The 20,203-nt window shown below is 41.8% G+C and overlaps 1 long non-coding RNA gene across 1 annotated transcript in view; it reads left to right on the top strand.

Annotated features, from left to right (window-relative positions):
- LOC133596185 (uncharacterized) overlaps window positions 1-20,203 on the top strand; it is a 36,603-nt gene that overhangs the window by 2,609 nt on the left and 13,791 nt on the right. Inside the window, exon 2 of the long non-coding RNA XR_009814622.1 lies at window positions 18,259-18,339. This is a non-coding gene — a long non-coding RNA (uncharacterized lncRNA). The remainder of the gene's footprint in view (window positions 1-18,258; window positions 18,340-20,203) is intronic.

Here is a 20,203-nt window from a genome sequence, read left to right as displayed (position 1 = left end):
CGAGCAAACACAACACAACACAAACAGAACACGATAAAAAATAAATAATTAAAATAGAATTAATAAAAACATAAAAACAGGATCACAGCAGGTGTATTATGGGGCGCCATTGCAGGATGGATATCACTCAGTGTTAAAAGCCATGGAATAAAAGTATGTTTTTAAGAGAGATTTAAAAACAGGAAGAGAGGAGGCTTGTCTAACACTCAGAGGTAGGTCGTTCCAGAGCTTGGGAGCAGCAACGGCGAAAGCTCTGTCACCTCTAAGCTTCAGCCTTGTGTCAGGGACCGTCAATAGCAGCTGATCGGCTGATCTTAAGGATCGGGTGGGGCAGTAAGGCTGAAGGAGGTCGGAGAGATAGGTTGGCGCGAGGTTGTTTAGACATTTAAAAACAAATAAAAGGAGTTTAAAATTGATTCGGTAACGCACAGGGAGCCAGTGAAGGGACGCTAAAATAGGGGTGATGTGCTCACGTCTGCGGGTCTGTGTTAGCAGACGAGCAGCAGAGTTCTGCACGAGCTGCAGGCGGGCGAGGGAGGCCTGGCTAATGCCTACATACAGGGCATTACAATAATCAAGACGAGTCGAGATAAAGGCGTGGATTAATTTCTCAAGATCATGTCTTGATAGAAGCGGTTTCACTTTCGCTATTTGGCGTAATTGATCAAAGCTTTTTTGAACGACGCTGCTGATTTGTTTTTCGAATTTAAAATCTGAGTCAAACTTTACCCCCAGGTTTGTGACACAGTCGCTGAGATACGGGGTCAGAGTGCCGAGGTCAACGTTGAGGGAGGGAGAGCGACTTGGACCGAACAACATAACTTCTGTTTTATCTTCATTTAGGCTCAGGAAGTTAGCTGAAAGCCAGACTTTGATGTCGTGCAGGCAGTCAATAAGACGTTGAACCGTGTTATTTTGTGCCATGGGAAAATAAATCTGGCAATCATCGGCATAAAAATGAAATGCAATACTGTACTTCCTAAAAATAGAACCAAGGGGGAGAAGGTAAAGCGCAAATAAAATTGGGGCAAGGATTGAGCCCTGGGGGACCCCATGTGGTAAAGGAGCTGTGGACGACATAAAACTGTCTACTTTTACACAAAAACTCCTGTCGGTTAGGTATGACCGGAACCAGTTGAGGGCGACGCCCTTAATGCCCACACAGTTCTCAAGACGAGTGATTAAGGTGGCGTGGTCGACGGTGTCGAACGCAGCGGACAGATCTAAAAGCACCAGGACAACATATTTACCAGAATCAGTGGACAGGAGGATATCGTTAAAAACTTTTAGAAGCGCTGACTCTGTGCTGTGGAGGGCTTTAAAACCGGGCTGGAACAGCTCAGTGATACCATTATCCTCTAAGAAGCACACAGGGGCGCCGAAAAGGGGGGGTAAAGGAGACGGATTCTAGGGGCCCATGATGGAGGGGGGCCCAGAGAGGCCCCTAATGATGATGAAATTATAATACAGAAAAAAAAAATGACACTGTGTTGGGGGCCCTGTAAAGATTCTTTTCATGGGGCCCAAAATCCCTAGCGGCGCCCCTGTTCACACACACATTCACACACTGATGGCGGGAGCTGCCATGCAAGGTGCTAACCAGCAGCCATCAGGAGCAAGGGGTGAAGTGTCTTGCCCAAGGACACAACGGACGCGACTTGGATGGTAGAAGGTGGGGATTGAACCCCAGTAACCAGCAACCCTCCGATTGCTGGCACGGCCACTCTACTATATGTATTTTATTATATATATATATATATATATATATATATATATATATACATATCAGTAAAATAAATACTTGAATTTCAGTGTTCATTTATTTACACATATACACACATAACACTCCTCTCTACTCATTGTTGTATTTGAAAGTGCAATGCTTTGCAGCCAGTAGCACAGCCTTTGAAGGAGCGTAGGTATGGGCAGTGTGATATTCTGGGTTGGAGTCAATATCCAGGCAAGGTGACGAAGTTACGTCTTTTTACTTCATACTTCAGAACCGACTCCCACACTTGCCGTCAGGGTGCGCAATACAACGTAAATCGTTGGCCAACCAAAAAGTTACCACAGAAAACTGTGTTCTGTGGTTACTTTTTGGTTGGCCAAGCGGACGTGACGACAGGCTGTCCTCACTCAGGTCCGCATGGACCTGGAGGGGGCGTGCCTTAAGTCCGGCTGGAAATCGGGAGAAATTCGGGAGATTTTCCGAAGAGGCGCTGAAATTCGGGAGTCTCCCGGAAAATTCGGGAGGATTGGCAAGTATGCCAATGATCATTTAAATTTAAAAAAGCTGTAGTCATCCCCTGCCACATCGCGCTTCATATTGCGACTTCACCGCATCATAAATCGCATATGCAACATTTTTTGGTCCTAGTGTATGCATTTTCAAGCATGCAACTGGCTAAAAAGGCTAAGAATATCAACACTACAGTAGTATTGGCCAATAGAGGGGACCAAACCAGTCCTAGCGCGCTTTTTGATTGATTGATTGAAACTTTTATTAGTAGATTGCACAGTACAGTACATATTCTGTACAATTGACCACTGAATGGTAACACCCGAATAAGTTGTTCAACTTGTTTAAGTCGGGGTCCACGTTAATCAATTCATGGCGCTGTTCAGTATCTTGATCACTGATTGGCTCTGGCTCAGCCTCACACAGCATCACTATATTGTTGATCATTATATTATATTATTGTTGATTATACTATAGCATTGCATAATGAAGTGTAAAAGTGTCTAAATTGTGTTATTTCATGTCTAGAGGGCTCTCATAATGTTGATGTTGAACAGGTTGTAAACAAATAACCACCATTATGTTATGTAGATCACAAATAATTGTTTTTAATGTACCTTTACTGTGGTCAACCACATCATTTAAAGTGGCCCACCTTGCCATTCATTGTGGTCCACCACGCCATTCAACGTGGTCTTCCACATCATGTAATGTGGTCCGTCACATCATTTAACGTGATTTCTCATCATTTAATGTGGTCCGCCACGTCATTTAAAGGGGTCTTCTACATCATTCAATGTTGTCTTCTACATCATTTAAAGGGGTCTTCTACATCATTCAATGTGGTCTTTGACATCATTCAATGTAGTCTTCGTTATCATTCAACGTGGTCTGTCACGTCATTCAATGTGGTCTTCTGCATCATTTGATCTGGTTAGGTCTCTCTCTGAAAGTTCATTGGCAGCAGTTTGAGGTTTAAAATATAATGATCTTAACAACAACAATTGGATTTTAGTCATAACTTTTAATTAAAATATGCCAAAGTACTCAATACACAATCAATTTGAGGAAATTATGCGCTCACAGAGCACAACATTAGAAGAATTTTGGCCAATGATCAATTAAATTAAAAAAAGCTGTAGGCTGCAGTCGTCCCCTCGCCACATCGCTCTTCATAGTGTTACTTCACCGCATCATATATATTATTAAAGCATATTCTACATTTTTTGGTCCTAATGTAGGCATTTCCAAGCATACAACTGGCTAAATAAGCTAAGAATATCAACATTACAGTAGTATTGGCCAGTAGAGGGGACCAAACCAGTCTCTGTTCAGTATCGTGACCACTGATTGGCTCAGGCTCAGCCTCACACAGCATCGTTATATTGTTGATCATTATATTATATTATTGTAGATTATACTATAGCATTGAATAAATAAGTGTAAAGGTTTAAATAACATTGTTTTATTTAAAGTTTAAGTACCACTGATACTCACACACACACACACTAGGTGTGGTGAAATTACCCTCTGCATTTGACCCATCCCCTTGTTCCACCCCCTGGGAGGTGAGGAGAGCAGTGAGCAGCAGAGATGGCCGCGCTCGGGAATCATTTTGGTCATTTAACCCCCAATTCCAACCCTTGATGCTGAGTGCCAAGCAGGGAGGTAATGGGTCCCATTTTTATAGTCTTTGGTATGTCTTGGCCGGGGGGTTTGAACTCACGACTTACCGATCATTTCATGTCTGGAGGGCTCTCATAATGTTGAAAAACTTATTGAACTGGTTTGCTCTAGCTATGAAAATATTTAATTTATAATTAATGATTCCTAAAAAAAATTAGTTAAAAAAACAAAACAATTTGAGATACTTTGGCCTGCAGTGTAAACGTGCAATTTTAGTGTGGATGATGTGCATTTATTAGGAAAAAAGAATGAAGGTTATGGCAAACAAAAAACTCTTTGTTTATTTGACTATATTCCCTAAAATACGTATTAGAGCTAAGTTGATTCCTCGATTAATGGAACAAACTAATCAAACTACAACCACAACAATTAACGTATTGTTAATAACACATACTGTATCTAGCAGTGTCAACCTAAAGTGATCATTAATACTTTTATAAGAACTAATCGACAAATAGATGAGTTTGGCTAGGTTTGCCGCTGACATTTGCATTATTCTTATGACGTGCTACCAATTTCAACCTGCAATGTGTGTGTATGTGTATGGGATGGTGCAAATGTGTATATGTGTGTGTGCGACAACCAGAAGCCCCCACCCGTCCCCCCAGAAATGAGACGTTCACATCCCAAGGACGTTTTCCACCATAATTTAGAGGGGTTGGTGCTGAAAGGCTTCAAACCGAAAGTGCTGAAGTCATAAAGCCGCACTCTTCTGTCTTGGCTGTTATCGTGTGTGATCTATTAGTTCAAATCCACAAGCAGGTGGCTGTGACTCATACTGTATACAAACACAGTAGCACTAAAATGGCAGCTTGTTGTCACCATGCTGTCATTGCATCTTTCGGTTACAGGCTATAAAGTAAACCCCTAAAGTGGACGCTGCTTGTTTTGTTCTTTACCTGCACTGTTTTATTTGCAGGTGTCAATTACTTGAAGGGAAAGAATGACACAGTATTAGAGATGGGCGATATAACCTAAAATCTATATTACGATATGTGCATTTCGGAGCCGCTTGCAATAACAGTATATCACAATATATTTTGCATATAAATGATAATAGAACCATTTCAAAAGGGGTTACAAGGACATCTGGCAAAGTTGCTGGCACTGGACAAAGTTGCGAGGTCGTGCAAAATTTGCGCAAATTCTTGGGAGGGGCTGAAAAGGACTTGATTAAGGTTCATGTTTTCAAAATCAGTACATTTAACACACGTTAGGATATTTCTTAGTTGCTTGACAGTTGATGCCTGATTGATTATCTTATATTTAGCATCATAACACCTTCTCTGTTGTTTGCTAAGTTTCCTAACCCCTTTGACATTTTTTCTGGGTTTCTCCAGCTCACTTGAGTGTGTGTGTGTGTGTGTGTGTGTGTGTGTGTGTGTGTGTGTGTGTGTGTGTGTGTGTGTGTGTGTGTGTGTGTGTGTGTGTGTGTGTGTGTGTGTGTGTGTGTGTGTGTGTGTGTGCATGACAGTAAGTAAACCTCTCCCTCACCACCTGCTGGTTTACATGTGTCAATGTTCCTGAATATAACACAACTGCTCTGAAGGGGTGCAATTAGGCAAAAACAAATTTTCTTACCTATTGGTACCTTCTGTTGCGTATTTGGGGTCTGCATAAGTCCTGAAAATTTGAAGTCCCACTGTGAAAACATTGCGGAGATATTTATAATACAACCTTGCCTTTCTTCATACCTCCGGTCCGTTAGGGAAACATCCTTGGGAAAAATGTCAGCGAATTATCCATAAATGGTATAAATGTACCCAGAGTGCCTTGCGCACATCCGCCATTGTACACGCTGTAGTCAATAAGTTCCTTATTTTTCTCTATCCTCTTGTGGTGGGGCAGACTGGCTCGTACATAATAATAATAATGGTTTAGATTTTATATCACGCTTTTCTATTGTTAGATACTCAAAGCGCTCACAGAGAAGTGAGAACCCATCATTCATTCACACCTGGTGGTGGTAAGCTACATTTGTAGCCACAGCTGCCCTAGGGTAAACTGACGGAAGCGAGGCTGCCAGTTTGTGCCTACGGCCCCTCCGACCACCACCTACCATTCATTCATCATTCATTCACCAGTGTGAGCAGCACCAGGGGCAAGGGTGAAGTGTCCTGCCCAAGTACACAACGGCAGCGATTTTGGATGTCAAGAGGCGGGGAGCGAACCTGCAACCCTCAGGTTTCTGACATGGCCGCTCTACCCACTACGTCATTCAATGTGGTCTTCTACGTCATTCAATGTGGTCTGCTACGTCATTCAATGTGGTCTGCTACGTCATTCAATGTGGTTTGCCACGTCATTCAAAGTGGTCTTCTACATCATTCAATGTGGTCTTTTATGTCATTCAATGTGGTCTTTTATGTCATTCAATGTGGTCTTCTACGTCATTCAATGTGGTCTGCCACATCATTAAAAGTGGTCTTCTACATCATTAAAAGTGGTCTTCTACATCATTCAATGTGGTCTTTTATGTCATTCAATGTGGTCTTCCACGTCATTCAATGTAGTCTGCCACGTCATTCAATGTGGTCTGCCACCTCATTCAATGTAGTCTGCCACGTCATTCAATGTGGTCTTCTACATCATTCAATGTGGTCTTCTAAGTCATTCAATGTGGTCTGCTATGTCATTCAATGTGGTCTGCCACATCATTAAAAGTGGTCTTCTACATCATTCAATGTGGTCTTTTATGTCATTCAATGTGGTCTTCCACGTCATTCAATGTAGTCTGCCACGTCATTCAATGTGGTCTGCCACGTCATTCAATGTAGTCTGCCACGTCATTCAATGTGGTCTTCTACATCATTCAATGTGGTCTTCTAAGTCATTCAATGTGGTCTGCTACGTCATTCAATGTGATCTGCCACGTCATTTAAAGTGGTCTTCTACGTCATTCAATGTGGTCTTCTAAGTCATTCAATGTGGTCTGCCACGTCATTCAATGTGGTCTGCCACGTCATTCAATGTGGTCTTCTACATCATTCAATGTGGTCTGCCACATCATTCAATGTGGTCTTCTACTTCATTCAATGTGGTCTTCTACTTCATTCAATGTGGTCTACTATGTCATTCAATGTGGTCTGCCACGTCATTCAATGTGGTCTGCCACGTCATTCAATGTGGTCTTCTACGTCATTCAATGTGGTCTTCTACATCATTCAATGTGGTCTGCCACGTCATTCAATGTGGTCTGCCACGTCATTCAATGTGGTCTGCCACGTCATTCAATGTGGTCTTCTACATCATTCAATGTGGTCTGCCACATCATTCAATGTGGTCTTCTACTTCATTCAATGTGGTCTGCCACGTCATTCAATGTGGTCTGCCACGTCATTCAATGTGGTCTGCCACGTCATTCAATGTGGTCTTCTACATCATTCAATGTGGTCTTCTACAACATTCAATGTGGTCTGCCACATCATTCAATGTGGTCTTCTACATCATTCAATGTGGTCTTCTACATCATTTAAATGTGGTCTGCCAAGTCACTCAGTGGCCTTCTGACGGCAGCCATAATTGTGATATGGCCCTCAAAAAACGAGTATGACACCCCTGCTGTACATAAACTAATTGTGATGGAACACTACATTTCTACCAAGTTGATCTATTTTCCTATGTTTGGGAAATCTGCTGTAAACTGACAACTACATTATCAGCAGTGACAGGACAAAGACATCTTTAGCCATACAGTGAATGTTATACAAAACTGACTTATTCATCCACCTCCAACCTCCCTCCTTGCTCATTGCCAAGGTTGTGCCCCCCATAATATGATTATGTTAAAATACAGCTTCTTTAAGTGAAGTTGAGGGAAGCTCAAGGGAAGAGAGGTATAATGGGAGAGGTGGACCTCTTGATTTTCTCTCCTCTAAGGGCTGTTGAAAAATGTATGGTGCCAGCACCTTGATGAATCCCCTTTTGCGGGGTGGATAGCAGAACACTTCTCATACCATTAAGTTTTAGTAATGGTCCCCATGCCATCACACCTTCTTTTGGCAGAGTCTCCTGCATGACGTTCACTCTCCTGACTAACAGGCGTGCTGCTTAGCCTCAGTGCACATTAACTGTGATGCTACTACAGATGCAGGTCTAACCATGCCCTTCGAAGGAGGCAACAGCTACCAGCAGCAGTAGGTCCCTTTGAGGCACCAGTCATTCCTCCCATACTCCGGCACAATTTTTTTCAGAAATCGTTACATTGCATCTTGTCAATCATTTTCCGCATTGCACAGGGGGGCCCCAGGGCTTTTCCCCTCTGCCACTTAAGTATGTAATTTATAAGAGAAAATGCATCATAAATGTAAATGGGAAATTAATACACATGTGAAGGTTCAATAATAAGGTTTCTTGAATCTAATGCCCAAGACACCTACTCTACAACTATCAAAAATATGAAATGGTTCGTTCCACATGGATAGCTGCCAACTTAGCTTTGAAAATGTCATAACTAGAGATGTCCCTAATGGCTTTTTTGCATTTCCGATATTGTCCAACTCTTAATTACCGATTCCGATATCAACCGATACCGATACATACAGTCGTGGAATTAACACATTATTATGCCTAATTTTGTTGTGATGCCCCGCTGGATGCATTAAACAATGTAACAAGGTTTTCCAAAATAAATCAACTCAAGTTATGGAAAAAAATGCCAACATGGCACTGCCATATTTATTATTGAAGTCACAAAGTGCATTATTTTTTTTAACATGCCTCAAAACAGCAGCTTGGAATTTGGGACATGCACTCCCTGAGAGAGCATGAGGAGGTTGAGGTAGACGGGGTTGGATGGGGCGGGGTTGAGGTGGGGGGGTGTACCGGGGGGTGTATATTGTAGCGTCCCGGAAGAGTTAGTGCTGCAAGGGGTTCTGGGTATTTGTTCTGTTGTGTTTATGTTGTGTTACGGTGCGGATGTTCTCCCGAAATGTGTTTGTCATTTTTGTTTGGTGTGGGTCCACAGTGTGGTGCATATTTGTAACAGTGTTAAAGTTGTTTATACGGCCACCCTCAGTGTGACCTGTATGGCTATTGATCAAGTATGCCTTGTGACTGGGCCGACACGCAAAGGAAGTGCCTTTAAGGTTTATTGGCGCTCTGTACTTCTCCCTACGTCCGTGTACACAGTGGCGTTTTAAAAAGTCATACATTTTACTTTTTGAAACCGATACCAATAATTTCCGATATTACATTTTAAAGCATTTATTGGCCGATAATATCGGCAGTCCGATATTATCGGACATCTCTAGTCATAACGTTATCAAAGCTCAGCTTTAAGCATTCACACACAGCACCATCATTTTTAACATGTATGAAAGAAAGGCAAACATACAGTGCATCCAGAAAGTATTCACAGCGCTTCACTTTTTCCACATTTTGTTATTTTACAGTGTTATTCCAAAATTGACAAAATTAATTTTTCCTTAAAATTATTATTATTATTTTTCAAAAATAGCAAATTTATGAAAAACTCATAAATCACATGTATATAAGTATTCAAGCCCTTTGCTCATTACTTTGTTGATGCACCTTTGGCAGCAATTACAGCCTCAAGTCTTTTTGAATACAAATCAAATCAAATCAAATCAACTTTATTTATAAAGCACATTTAAAATTTACCACAGGGGTAGCCAAAGTGCTGTACAATGAACAGGTTAAAAGATAAAACGAGTACCGAGCAAACACAACACAACACAAACAGAACACGATAAAAAGTAAATAATTAAAATAGAATAAATAAAAACATAAAAACAGGTTCACCGCAGGTGTATTATGGGGTGCCATTGCAGGATGGATATCACTCAGTGTTAAAAGCCATGGAATAAAAGTATGTTTTTAAGAGAGATTTAAAAACAGGAAGAGAGGAGGCTTGTCTAACACTCAGGGGTAGGTCGTTCCAGACCTTGGGAGCAGCAACGGCGAAAGCTCTGTCACCTCTAAGCTTCAGCCTTGTGTCAGGGACCGTCAACAGCAGCTGATCGGCTGATCTTAAGGATCGGGTGGGGCAGTAAGGCTGAAGGAGGTCGGAGAGATAGGTTGGCGCGAGGTTGTTTAGACATTTAAAAACAAATAAAAGGAGTTTAAAATTGATTCGGTAACGCACAGGGAGCCAGTGAAGGGACGCTAAAATAGGGGTGATGTGCTCACGTCTGCGGGTCTGTGTTAGCAGACGAGCAGCAGAGTTCTGCACGAGCTGCAGGCGGGCGAGGGAGGCCTGGCTAATGCCTAAATACAGGGCATTACAGTAATCAAGACGAGTCGAGATAAAGGCGTGGATTAATTTCTCAAGATCATGTCTTGATAGAAGCGGTTTCACTTTCGCTATTTGGCGTAATTGATAAAAGCTTTTTTGAACGACGCTGCTGATTTGTTTTTCGAATTTAAAATCTGAGTCAAACTTTACCCCCAGGTTTGTGACACAGTCGCTGAGATACGGGGTCAGAGTGCCGAGGTCAACGTTGGGGGAGGGAGAGCGACTTGGACCGAACAACATAACTTCTGTTTTATCTTCATTTAGGCTCAGGAAGTTAGCTGAAAGCCAGACTTTGATGTCGTGCAGGCAGTCAATAAGATGTTGAACTGTGTTATTTTGTGGCATGGGAAAATAAATCTGGCAATCATCGGCGTAAAAATGAAATGCAATACTGTACTTCCTAAAAATAGAACCAAGGGGGAGAAGGTAAAGCGCAAATAAAATTGGGGCAAGGATTGAGCCCTGGGGGACCCCATGTGGTAAAGGAGCTGTGGACGACATAAAACTGTCTACTTTTACACAAAAACTCCTGTCGGTTAGGTATGACCGGAACCAGTTGAGGGCGGCGCCCTTAATGCCCACACAGTTCTCAAGACGAGTGATTAAGGTGGCGTGGTCGACGGTGTCGAACGCAGCAGACAGATCTAAAAGCACCAGGACAACATATTTACCAGAATCAGTGGACAGGAGGATATCGTTAAAAACTTTTAGAAGCGCTGACTCTGTGCTGTGGAGGGCTTTAAAACCGGACTGGAACAGCTCAGTGATACCATTATCCTCTAAGATGGGCAACAACTGACTGTAGACAACCTTCTCTAATATTTTGGAAATGTATGGAAGATTAGAGATAGGTCTGAGGTTAGAGAAGAGAGAGGGGTCGAGGCTGGGTTTTTTAAGTAGAGGTCGTACCACTGCATGTTTAAACTCTACTGGAACTATTCCAGAAGAGAGGCTACTATTGATAATGTTAAGGACACTTGATCCAATAGTAGCAAGTACCTCCTTAAACAGGCGAGGTGGGAGGGCATCTGCAGGAGAACCAGAGGGCTTCATATGACTAACTGTGTCACTTAAAAAAGAAAAGGACACCGGCTCAAACTGATGGAAAACAGAAGAGAAATGCAGAGGAACAGAAGGGTCATATGAAGGCTGAGATAGACTGGCTCTAGTTGACACAATTTTGTCAGTGAAAAAATGGAGACAATTTTCACAGAATTCAAAAGAAGCATCAAAACCAACAGATTTGGGAGCATCAATGACAGTGTTAATAGTTTTAAACATAACTCTGGGGTTGTTACAGTTAGAAGATATCATCTGAGATAGATATATATTCATTTCTGCTTTTACAGTCATCTGAAAGGAAAACAGGCTTTCTTTAAAAATGGCAAAGGACACATGCAGCCTGTCTTTTTTCCATTTTCTCTCTGCTCTTCTACATACGCGCCTGGCAGCCCGAGTGACGTCATTCAACCAGGGCTGAGGCGTGGCTTTCGCGCGGCGGAATTTGAAAGGCGCGATCGTGTCCAGTGTTTGTAAACAAATAGAGTTGAACCCAGAAACCAACTCTTCAGTATTCAGACACACAGAGGCTGCAGAATTATCATCACAAAGAGTCGAAAAAATAGAGGTGAACCGAGCAGGAGACGAAGAATTAAACATGCGAGAGCGTTGGGGCGGTGCGCACAATTTAACTGGACACTGCGTGGGAATATCAAACAAGATCGGCATGTGATCAGAGAACACAGCGTCGCAAATGTCCAGATTAAAAACACACAAACCATACGAGAGCACTAAATCGAGTGTATGCCCGCGTTCATGTGTAGAACCACACACAGACTGTACAAAGTTAAATGAGTCGATTATATTCAGGAAGCTCCTGGAAAGCGGCTCGTCTGGACAGCAGGTGTGAATATTAAAATCACCCACAATAAGGACACGATCATATTTGGGCAGGATTTCAGCCAGAAATTCAGAAAAGTCAGTTATAAAGTCTTTGTGGTACTTGGGTGGTCGATAGATGACGGCACACAGGACGACATCAGAAAGACCCAGTTCAAACATGCACAGTTCGAAGCTTGAAAAGGAGAATTGTAGGCGGATCTGACGGCATTTAAAGTCATTTTTAAAAACGACTGCTAATCCTCCTCCTTTTCGACCGGACGGCCGTGGGGAATTAAAGTAGGAACACTCCGGAGGCAGAAGTTCATTAAGAGGGGCGGACTCACCGGCTCTCAGCCATGTCTCCGTCACACAGAGGAAGTCCAGTCCGCGGGAAGTGAAGAAATCCTTCAGGATAAACGTTTTGTTTGTCAAAGATCTTGCGTTCACAAGACCGAACCTGGCGGGGGCCAGCACGTCCAGGGCCGCAGTTAATCCGGGTGGGGCCCGACACACAGCTCGCAGGTGGCGGGAATCCACCCCGCGCCTCCGGGGGCGGGGACAGCAGGAGCGACGACGGCAAGCCTCTTCCTCCAAACCAACGATAGGAACCAGCCAGGAGCCGATGGGATCGAGCGAGCGTGGGTGCAGGAGGAGACCGGATACCGCACCATTCCTCCTTCGGGAAGCCACGGGAAGCCGGGCCAGGAGTGCCCTAACTTTCACCAGCTGGCCGCCACGTTTACCGCGGCGCCGGAGACGCTTCCGCCGGGGGAGAGGAGCCAGGGGGCGGGAAAGGAAGGCAGGAATCCGGCCAGGTGAAAAAGCTGACTGGGACGTCGAAAAACCAACGTCGAAGTTGATCATATCAGTGGGAGAGGGGCAAAGATCCAACAGTGTTTGGCGGTCATACACAAGCAGTGAGCTGACAGAGACGAAAATAGACGCAAACAACACAAAAACGAACAGAGCTGACAGCGAGAGACGGCAAGCCAAAGCACATACTGGCGCCATCTTGGTCGGGGGCGATGCCACAAGCTTGGCACACCTATCTTTGGGCAGTTTCGCACGTTCCTCTTTGCCCATTCCTATTTATAGCACCTTTCAACCTTCATCAGGTTGGATGGGAAGTGTTGATTTTCATCTAGGATGTCACTGTACATTGCTGCATTCATCTTTCCCTCTATCCTGACAAGTCTCCCAGCTTCTGCCACCACCATGCTTCACTGTAAAGATAGTATTGGACTAGTGATGAGCGGTGCCTGGTTTCCTCCAAACATGATGCCTGACATTCACGCCAAAGAGTTCAAACTTTGTCTCATCAGACCAGAGAATTTTGTTTCTCATGGTCTGAGAGTCTTTCAGGTACATTTTGGAAGGTTCTCCTCTCTCCACAGAGGAATGCTGTAGCTCTGACAGAGTGACCATCAGGTTCTTGGTCACCTCCCTGACTAGACTAAGATGAGTGCAGCGATGTACAGAGACATCCTGGATGAAAACCAACCCTTCCCATCCAATCTGATGGAGCTTGAGGGGTGCTGCAAAGAGGAATGGTCGAAATTACCCAAAGATAGGTGTGCCAAGCTTGTGGCATCGTATACAAAAAGACTCATGGCTGTAACTGCTGCCAAAAGTGCATCAACAAAGTATTGAGCAAAGGCTGTGGATACTTATGTACATGCGACTTTTTTAGATCTTTATTTTTAATGAATTTGCAAAAAATTCAAAAAAGAAAAAGTTTCAAATTGTCTTCATGAGGTATACCAACATGTCTCAGAAAGTAAAAGTTGAAAGACACTAAAGTGAACATTATTGTTTTATACTTGGATAAGCGCTTACATTGTCACCTTAAAAACACTCAACAGTAAGGTTTTTTTTAAATATTTTTTTGAAACAGTAGATGTTCCTACATAATTCTTTGCACTTAAAAATACATGTTTGTTGTATGATTAGAACATTTTAGCATTATCTTTGTGTCTAATTGCAGTAAGTGTATATGTCACAATATAACCTTCCCCTTCTCCTGAGCTTCCGCTCTCTGATTTCCTTTGTCTTTGGCGTGATGAGTAAAAGTAATGTCTCTCCAGGTGCCCTGTTCTTTGGATTGTTTTAAGTCTGATTGAATGCTAAGCTGTTGTCAGGAAGCCAGCACAGGTGTGGTTTGAAACCTGATCGGTTAATTAGGCATGTTTTGAAAACTAAAATTCATATGGGGGCCAATATTTTTGACCACCCCATTTTTAACTATATTTGAAATAAAGCAAGCCTAAAATGTATTTAAAATCCAAAATGAACCAAAAGCTACGAAATAGCACTGGTGAATGTTTGATTATATACATTTTTATCAATGCTGCAAACATTGGGAAGAATTTAGGGAAAATGTTCCATAATTCCTGGTGGGCTAGTAATTTTTTGCTTCGACTGAAATATTGCACTGTGGCCTCAATACCGTGATATTATTGTACCGTGAGATTTTGATACCATTACATCCTTAGTAAGAACAGTTGGTTTTGCATATTAGGTCCCCTTTGGGTGGTACATTCAAAGATACTCGGTTGTAGTTGGAAAAGGAGATCCCACTGGTTTTCATAGACAGTGGGAGACTTAAACGGGAACTTCACTTTTTTGGGAATTTTGCCTATTGTTCACAATCATTATGAAAAACACGACGGCGGCTGTAATGATGCATTCTAACTTGTAAAAAAAAAGTCTGCTTACAGCAGAGCCCATAAAACTCAATAAAAACAACATCCAAAAAGCGCCAACGATACTCTGTTTACATTTCATGACTTGAATACTAGTCAAGTATTAGTGATATTGTTATTACAAGCGCTATTGCAGACAAACTATTTATAGCGGCGCAGTGATCACTAGCGTGTGTGCCAATGTTGACATGATCCACTGATGATCCAGCTGCTTCCTCGTTTCCTTGCTCATCAAACTTTATTGTAGATCATAAACAATGCCTCCTACATGGATAGCAGAAGGATGACAAGTTCGTACTCTTTGACAGCCAATTTAGACCCGTGATGGCGAGAAAGGCACGAAAATACGCTTGGTTCCACACCCTTTTTTGCAAGGATTATGAATCATTCTTCATCTAAATAGGAATATATGAACATCCCAGTATTCGGCATCCTAATTACAACAGACACTGTACAGTAAGTGATGTTTTATTATGTTTGTTGGCTCTCTTGAAGTCTGCAGTGAGTAATAATCAGTGATATTAAAAAAAAGCAAACATTGTGATGCGTTTTTTAAATTTATGTGCTGCATATGCTTAAAATGAGCAAAATACTTTAATATTAAATGTTATTTTAAATGTGCCAGTTATTACATTACATATATTCTTACACCATGTACTGTATATAAAACCCTAATGGAGGTTTTTTTAAGGGTTAAAATAGAGCGACTCCCATAGGCTCCATTGTAAGCAGACTTTTGATCGCATTTATTTACTATTTAGAGTGCATTAAAAAAAACAAAATACATCCGCTGTCATATCTTTCGTAACGATTGTAAACGATAGGCAAAATTCCAGAAAAAGTGCAGTTCCCCTTCCCATTCACTTATAATATAATTATAATAATAATTATGTATTGTTCTAATTCATATTATCCACTGATGATAATCCTATGTGAATCAGCTAATCTTTACTTTACACTCTCAAAGTAAAGGAAAAGTTTATGTATTTATAAACCTATTAAAGTGAATATTGACAGGTTATATGATTATTTACATTAATATTATGGCCACTTTACATTGAATTTGTTGACTTGTATTGTTAAAAAACAAACCAAAAAAAGCTGGTTTCAACCAAATAAATGCAATAATCAGTATTTAAATGCTCATAAACATACCAAGTGTGAGTGTATGGGGTGTCGACATTGGGTTTAGGCTGGGATGGTGGGCCCTTCAGGAGTCTTGTCTTATTGGTGCCCAGAATTTGGTGCTACGCCCCTGAACCCCTAAAATGTATATAATATATAATAAACATCATCCATCCATCCATTTTCTACCGCTTATTCCGTTTGGGGTCGCGGAGGGCGCTGGAGCCTATCTCAGCTACAATCGGGCGGAAGGCGGGGTACACCCTGGACAAGTCGCCACCTCATTGCAGGGCCAACACAGATAGACAGACAACATTCACACTCACATTCACACACTAGGGCCAATTTAGTGTTGCCAATCAACTTATCCCCAGGTGCATGTCTTTGGAGGTGGGAGGAAGCCGGAGTACCCGGAGGGAACCCACGCAGTCACGGGGAGAACATGCAAACTCCACACAGAAAGATCCCGAGCCCGGGATTGAACCCAAGACTACTCAGGACCTTCGTATTGTGAGGCAGATGCACTAACCCCTCTACCACCGTGCTGCCCTATATAATGAAACAGTTCAATATTTTTGCAAAAACTGAAACCTACTGTCTGCTATAAATATTTCAAGTCTCTATTTCAATATAAACCCAAATTTCAGAGACTCAGAAAATGTTAATATTGTAATAAAAGAAAAGCTCAATATTGAAAAGTCATGGTGTCACACCACTTTCTGTAATCACTATTTTCTCAGACAAATACCAGCTTAAATGTTACAAACACAGGATGTATGTTCCTGAAGCCATGCCTATGAATTGAAACCAGGATTATTTATATTGACTGGATAAATTTGCATACATTCTTGATTTATTAATATATATCTGTTAGGTCTGCTCATCATCCATATACAATCAATTTATTGTGGTCAAGTGCAGCAGTGATTCACCAGATCAAGCAGATAGAGCTGTAATGAAAACCCTTGAGTGTGGCAGTGCAACTACAGTATAGGCTTAACCAAACATAACAATAGCAGCAATGTTTTCAAATTCAAGATTTTGTTCATACATTGAACTGTTTGGCATTCAAGATTTACATCCAAAACCCTTGATTCAACTATATTCATTAAACAGCGGTCTTTCAGCTCGGGAACCGTTAATGTCGCTCTTACGCATGTTCCCTCAACCTGATGTGAACCGCCCTCGACTTCGGCAAACTTTGTGTCTACTGTTGAAAATGTCCGTGCTGAATTCAAAAATGCCTCAAGTAATGTGAGCTGCATCTTGTATAATCTCAATCTCCGCTTCGGTGTATTTCACTCCAAATATAACTTATGAACAATCTTCAGGGAAGTTATGCAGATGAGCAGTTTTTTATAAAGTAGTTGTTTACTCCGTCAGTGTTGATTTTCATTCTCAGCTGCTTCGCATGCTCTGTTTGAATAAAGAAAAAGAAAAAAACATTTGATTTTCCGAGTGGATGAGCCCCAGTCCGCATTTCTGAACCTGTGCAGAGAGGGCCGACTGTACTTGAGCCTCCGGGGTTGCGAGCGCATGTGTTGCAGCCTTCCTTTAGTGTGAGTGCGCTTGACTCCACAGCACACACACATGCTTAAATATAGATTCAGCCAACAGGGTCCTCAATAGATCAGACATCCCCTGACAGTTCTCTTAAATGTCCTTGGCAGCCCCCCAACCTCCAGCCCTCCTTCCCTCTCTCCTCTTGCACACCTTTTCCCCCACTCTACTCCATGTGATGCAGCAATATGTCTCTGCAGTTCTCTTCTAGACGGCTCCCATCACCACCGAGCGCTATAATGCATGACACAATCTGGGTATGTCCCATAAGGTGTCAGTTAGCCAGAGAGCCTGCTGCACACTTAACACTGAAAGTTGTGCAGAGGCTTAGTTAGCCTTCTTGCTGTATTGTCAATCTTCTTCCCAAAGCAACAACTCACTGCCTGACTTTGAGTAATTGCAGTAATAAAACATTGTTTTCTCAGTCACTGATGTTTTTTTTAACACACACCCTGCGTTATTATCAATCTTTTTTTTTTTTTAATTTAATATATGAATATGTGATTTATGTCGCTCGTGCCAATGTTATAAATCAATTTTGCGTCTAAGAGGGGAGCTGATGTTTCCTTATTGATTGGCTAGCTGGCCTAATGGCGTTTGTTCTTTATTGCTGATCTCAGGAAATAAAGCAAATAAATAGCTGTGAATGAGTGCGGCCGCTGTGATGCTGTGAGGGGGAGATGACAAGAAAAATAATACTTTGGGGGCGGGGGGGGCGACTTCAAAGAGCAGGAAATACAGAAATGAATACTCATTTGATTGATGAGAAAAGCAATACATCATTGGAATCAATTCTCTCATTTTTGCAGGCTGTGAAATCAGAATGCGAGCGCACGTGTCATTTTCGATTTTCATCACTGGATCGCAACTGAAGCTCACTTTGCCTTCAGGTAACACCGTCCTGTTCAAAATGTTAACCTTTGTTGACACTTTGCCACAAGTGACAGACCACTTGCATGTGTTGTCTTCTATAATGTGCAGTGTCAGGCCTTTATTTGCTTTAAGACTATTTGAATCAGTCCAAGAGGGTTTGTCAAATTGATTTGAAAACCCAAGTATGTTGTTGCTTTGTACCACATCCTTAGAATAATAGATGGATGGATGGGTGGATGGATGAAATCTGTCTTGACATGTTAACTCAGAGCAAGTTGCCAAACTTTTCCAACTCATGGTGCAATTTGGTTCTTTCCATGTATCCAAACTTACTAAAATGCCTTTAATATACAGTGTATTTATTGTATTACAATAGATCTGCAGTATGAATGCACTGAGTGACACCTTTTTATTTTTAGAATCATTCCTTCCATGGTCTTTCAACTTATATAAATAATGCCTGTCATTTTCTCAATGTTACAGACACTGAATGTACATGTGTTCCTGAGGTCTTGCCCCTGAATTAAGACCGGGATTATGTTATATTTACTTGATAACTGTTGATAGAGAGATGCCCCGATCCCATGATTGGGATGTGGGCTGATAGTTGCCTTTTTTAGTACAGCCCTAGCTCTACTTTCATAACTATTGGAAACTGCTCTTGTGCATTTGGGATCTGCATATGTCCCGAAAATGTGAAATCAAAGCGTGGAGTCATTGTTTAGACATTAGATATTTAATTGGTGAAGTCACAAGTTGGGAACACCGTCTGCCGATTATCCATATATGGTATAAATGTACCCAAACTGCCTTCCGCGTATCCGGCATTTTTCATTTACGCACAAGAATCTGTAGTTTAAACGACAAATGCCCAAGATCGACTCGACAAACAAAAATGCTCGGTTTTTGAATGTATTACCCAACACATTCGGACATCCAGTCTCATCTGAAGAACTAAGAAGTGCCCGGCTAACTTTTTTTCCGTTTTGCGGCAATGAGCCTTCAACTTGGAAGAAATCTCTGTGTGTGTGCAAACCACTTGAAAGGTTCCTGCTTCATCAACCTGCAGTAGTATAAAGATGGATTTTCACAGAAGCTAATTTTAATAGTAGAGTCAATGTCCACTATTCATGGCAATGGAGGAGACAATCAAACGGTAAGTATTAGCAGGAGGTTAGAAAAGTGTGAATGATACATTAACAATGTTAGCTTGATTTGTTGTGTAGCTAGCTTAGCCTACTAATATAGGAAAATAGCGTCACCGTCCTTCGGCAAAATAAAGAATGATTTTCCTAAAAACTACTTTTAATTGAATCAGTGCCTACTGTGTTTGGCAATGGACGAGTAAGTAAGATAATCCGTAATTACATTTAAGATGTAGGTCGTAGCGTTGTGTACTGTACAGCCGGTTTAAATGATGAAAAAAAATCATGATATGACCCCTTTAACTGATCAGCGAACGTCTGATGAGCTGTCGAGCCCAGCTGATCTTTACCGCAGCTGTGTCCCAGTGTTTACATGTCTAAAGATTGTACTCGCATGAAAGATTCCTTTAAAAGGGATGCAAGATCAGAGAGACACAATTACATTTCTACCACCATGGTGTAAAAAATAAACAAAGTTTCTTCCAAGTATCATTCTCACTGGAGGACTAGACCAAAAGGAATGATGAAGCATGCTATACACACTGTGGTACCTGATTCTCACCAAGACACAGGATTGGTTTTGCAGCAAGCCGAAAAGGGCATTTATTGTACAAGTGTTTTTAGGAAGGGCGGGGTGTGGAATCAGCAAACTTAAAGTGTCCAATAATAAACATAAATATCTCCCATCTGGGGCTCTCAGTCCTTCACATAGCACACTTCCTTAAAGGTCAAAGGT

Source organism: Nerophis lumbriciformis, linkage group LG02, assembly GCF_033978685.3.
Source record: "Nerophis lumbriciformis linkage group LG02, RoL_Nlum_v2.1, whole genome shotgun sequence".
Lineage (NCBI taxonomy): Eukaryota > Metazoa > Chordata > Actinopteri > Syngnathiformes > Syngnathidae > Nerophis > Nerophis lumbriciformis.
This window is presented reverse-complemented; position numbering and strand designations above follow the sequence as displayed.